The sequence below is a fragment of the Rhincodon typus genome, chromosome 24 (assembly GCF_021869965.1).
Source record: "Rhincodon typus isolate 14 chromosome 24, sRhiTyp1.1, whole genome shotgun sequence".
Classification (NCBI taxonomy): domain Eukaryota; kingdom Metazoa; phylum Chordata; class Chondrichthyes; order Orectolobiformes; family Rhincodontidae; genus Rhincodon; species Rhincodon typus.
In genome coordinates, this window is record NC_063355.1 from 31,881,575 (window position 1) to 31,886,443 (window position 4,869).

Genomic DNA, 4,869 nt, shown 5'->3' on the forward strand with positions numbered 1-4,869 from the left:
AACAACTGGAAAGGACAGAAGGAAGAACTGACAGAATATGGAGCATCTACAGGAGCGAGGAAAATACTAGGAGCCTTCATCAGGACAAAGTTCTTGAGCTGAAAGATGAGGCCAAGAAGCTGGAGCTTCAGGTTTCAAAGACTGTGCAGCAGCTGAAGACACTGCTGCATCTGCAAGGCTGAGAGTTACATGGATAGCATATTTAGAGAGGCAGTCACACTGCATCTCAGGGTACCAGAGGAGAGAAGAGAATGGGTGATATCCCAGGCAGGTAATGCAGGAGTCCCCTGGGGTCCTGCTAACCAACTGGTATTCCATTTTGGAAGCTGGTGAGGGTGCTGGTACATCAGAGTGCAGTCAGAGCCAAATGTCTGGCACCACAAGTAGCTATATGATATGGTACATAGGGGAGGAAGAAGAAAGGGAGATCAATAATGATAGGGGATTCTTTAGTAGGGGAGCAGACAGGTATTTCTGAAGCCAAAGAGCTCCAGGAATGGGATGTTGCCTACCTGGTGCAAGGGTCAGGAATGTTACTGAATGGCTGCAGGGCATCCTGAAATGGGAGGGTAATGAGTTTGAGATCATGGTACATGTTCGTTCCAATGAAATGGGAAAAGTGAGGAATCAGGTCTTGCATCAAGAATGCGGGGAGCTAGACAGTAGATTAAAAAGCAGAGCCTCAATGGTCATAATCACCGGATTTTTCCTGGTGCCATGTTCTAGTGACTATAGAAATGGGAAAATAGGACAGCTGAATGCACGGCTCAAAGTTGGTGCAAGAGGGAGGGTTTTAGATTCCTAGATTCTTCCATTTTCGCAGCAGCAGCAGCCAATACTTACCTTGTGGAAGCAGTGGCCTCCATTTTCGCAGCAGCAGCAGCGGGAGTGGTGACGGCAAGGACCAGGGGCCTGCCGGGACGGTAAGTTCTTCATTTCGGCAGTGGAGCTGAGTGGGAGTGGTCAAATTGCACTCTGGGAAAGTGAGTGAACTGATATATTTGGGCAGTGGCTAAACCCGAGACACTGTGGTGTGTTGATAAGGCAAGGTTTTTCTTTTGTTTTTTTTATCGTGTGCTGGTGAGTAGAGTGATTGGTAAAAATTTTTTCATTTCATTTATCTATTATTTGATATTATAGTAGGACTAAGCTAATCTTAAGAGTAAAAATGGCAGGAGATCCCAGACCCGTGTTATGCTCCTCTTGCTCAATGTGGGAGTTCAGGGACACGGCTGATGCAGGAAGTGTGTCCAGCTGCAGCTCTTGTTAGACCACATGACAGCTCTGGAGCTGCAGATGGACTCACTTTGGAGCATCCGCGATGCTGAGGAAGTCGTGGATAGCACGTTTAGCAAATTGGTCACACCGCAGATTAGGATCGCTGAGGGAGAAAGGGAATGGGTGACCAAAAGGCAGAAAAAAAGCAAGAAGGCAGTGCAGGTGTCCCCTGCGGTCATCTCCCTCCAAAACAGGTATACTGTTTTGGATACTGGTGGGGGAGATGGCTTACCAGGGGAAGGCAGCAGTAGCCAGGTTCATGGCACCGTGGCTGGCTCTGCTGTACAGAAGGGCAGGAAAAAGAGTGGAAGGGCTATAGTTATAGGGGATTCGTTTGTAAAGGGAGTAGATAGGTGGTTCTGTGGTCGAAAACGAGACTCCCGAATGGTATGTTGCCTCCCAGGTGCACGGGTCAGGGATATCTCGGATCGACTGCAGGACATTCTGAAGGGGGAGGGTGAACAGCCAGCTGTCGTGCTGCATATAGGCACCAATGATATAGGTAAAAAACAGGATGAGGTCCTACAAGCAGAACTTAGGGAGTTAGGAGCCAAGTTAAAAAGTAGGACCTCAGAGGTAGTAATCTCAGGATTGCTACCAGTGCCACGTGCTAGTCAGAGTAGAAATGAAAGAATAGGCAGGATAAATGAGTAGCTTGAGAGATGGTGCAGGAGGGAGGGGTTCAGATTTTTGGGACATTGGGACCGGTTCTGGGGGAGGTGGGACTATACAAATCGGATGGTGTACACCTGGGCAGGATTGGAGCCAATGTCCGAGGGGGTGCTTTTGCTAATGCTGTCGGGGAGAGTTTAAACTAATGTGGCAGGGGGATGGGAACCAAATGAGGAGGTTAGTGGACAGTAAGGAGGTAGTAACTAAAGCCTGTAAGGAATTAGATAATGAAGTCAGTGTGACTAAGGGGAAGAGTAGGCAGAGAGCAGATGATGAACGCAAAGGGACAGGTGGTCTGAGGTGCATTTGTTTTAATGCAAGAAGTGTAGTAAGTAAGGTAGATGAACTTAGGGCTTGGATTAGTACCTGCGAGTATGATGTTATTGCTATTACTGAAACTTGGTTGAAGGAAGGGCAAGATTGGCAACTAAATATCCCAGGATATAGATGCTTCAGGCGGGATAGAGAGGGAGGTAAAAGGGGTGGAGGAGTTGCATTATTGGTCAAAGAGGATATCACAGCTGTGCTGACGGAGGGCACTATGGAGGACTCAAGCAGTGAGGCAATATGGGCAGAGCTCAGAAATAGGAAGGGTGCGGGAACAATGTTGGGGCTGTACTACAGGCCTCCCAACAGCGAGCATGAGATAGAGGTACAAATATGTAGACAGATTATGGAAAGATGTAGGAGCAACAGGGTGGTGGTGATGGGAGATTTTAATTTTCCCAACATTGACTGGGATTCACTTAGTGTTAGGAGTTTAGATGGAGCAGAGTCTGTAAGGAGCATCCAGGGGGGTTTTCTAGAGCAGTATGTAAATAGTCCAACTCAGGAAGGGGCCATACTGGACCTGGTGTTGGGGAATGAGCCCGGCCAGGTGGTTGAAGTTTCAGTAGGGGATTACTTTGGGAATAGTGATCACAATTCCGTAAGTTTTAGAATACTGATGGACAAAGACAAGAGTAGTCCTAAAGGAAGAGTGCTAAATTGGGGGAAGGCCAACTATAGCAAAATTCTGCAGGAGCTGGGGAATGTGGATTGGGAGCAGCTGTTTGAGGGTAAATCCACATTTGATATGTGGGAGGCTTTTAAAGAGAGGTTGATTAGAGTGCAGGACAGACATGTCCCTGTGAAAACGAGGGATAGAAAGGACCAGATTAGGGAACCATGGATGACAGGTGAAATTGTGAGACTAGCAAAGAGGAAAAAGGAAGTATACATAAGGTCTAGGTGACTGAAAACAGAAGAAGCTTTGGAAGAATATCGGGAAATCTGAAACGAGGAATAAGAGGGCTAAAAGGAGTCATGAAATATCTTTAGCAAACAGAGTTAAGGAAAATCCCAAAGCCTTTTATTCATACGTGAGGAGCAAGAGGTTAACTAGAGAAAGGGTTGGCCCACTCAAGGACAAAGGAGGGAAGTTATGCAAGGAGTCAGAGAAAACGAGTGAGATTCTTAATGAGTACTTTGCATTGGTATTCACCGAGGAGAGGGACGTGATGGATGTTGAGGTTAAGGATAGATGTTTGATTACTCTCGGTCAAGTCGGCATAAGGAGGGGGGGAAGTGTTGGGTATTCTAAAAGGCATTAGGGTGGACAAGTCCCCAGTCTGGATGGGGTCTATCCCAGGTTACTGAGGGAAGTGAGAGAGGAAATAGCTGGGGCCTTAACAGATATCTTTGCAGCATCCTTGAGCACGGGTGAGGTCCCAGAAGACTGGAGAATTCCTAATGTTGTCCCCTTGTTTAAGAAGGGTAGCAAAGATAATCCAGGAGATTATAGACCTGTGAGCCTGACGTCAGTGGTGGGGAAGCTGCTGCAGAAGATACTGAGGGATAAGATCTATTTACATTTGGAAGAAAAGGCTTATTAGTGATAGACAGCATGGTTTTGTGCAGGGAAGGTCATGTCTTACCAACTTGATAGAATTCTTTGAGGAAGTGACAAAGTTGATAGATGAGGGAAGGACTGCAGATGTCATATACATGGACTTCAGTAAGGCGTTTGATAAGGTTCCCCATGGTAGGCTGATGGAGGAAGTGAAGTCACATGGGGTCCAGGGTGTACTAGCTAGATGGATAGAGAACTGGCTGGGCAACAGGAGACAGAGAGTTGTAGTGGAAGGGAGTTTCTCAAAATGGAGAACTGTGACCAGTGGTGTTCCACAGTGATCTGTGTCGGGACCACTGTTATTTGTGATATATGTAAATGATCTGGAGGAATTAATAGATGGTCTGATTAGCAAGTTTGCAGATGACACTAAGATTGGTGGAGTAGCAGATAGTGAAGGGGACTGTCAGAGAATGCAGCAGAATATAGATAGATTGGAGAGGTAGGTGGAGAAATGGCAGATGGAGTTCAATCCAGGCAAATGCGAGGTGATGCATTTTGGAAGATCCAATTCAACAGCGAACTATACAGTAAATGGAAAAGCCCTGGAGAAAATTGATGCACAGAGAGATCTGGGTGTTCAGGTCCATTGTACCCTGAAGGCAGCAACGCAGGTCGATAGAGTGGTCAAGAAGGCATACGACGTGCTTTCATTCATCGGACGGGGTATTGAGTACAAGAGTTGGCAGGTCATGTTACAGTTGGATAGGACTTTGGTTTGGCCACATTTGGAATACTGCGTACAGTTCTGGTCGCCACATTACCAAAAGGATGTGGATGCTTTGGAGAGAGTGCAGAGGAGGTTCACCAGGATGTTGCCTGGTATGGAGGGTGCTAGCTATGAAGAGAGGTTGAGTAGATTAGGATTATTTACATTAGAAAGATGGAAGTTGAGGGGGGACCTGATTGAGGTCTACAAAATCATGAGAGGTATAGACAGGGTGGATGGCAAGAAGCTTTTTCCCGGAGTGGGGGACTCAATTACTAGGGGTCACAATTTCAAGGTGAGAGGGGAAAAGTTTAAGTGA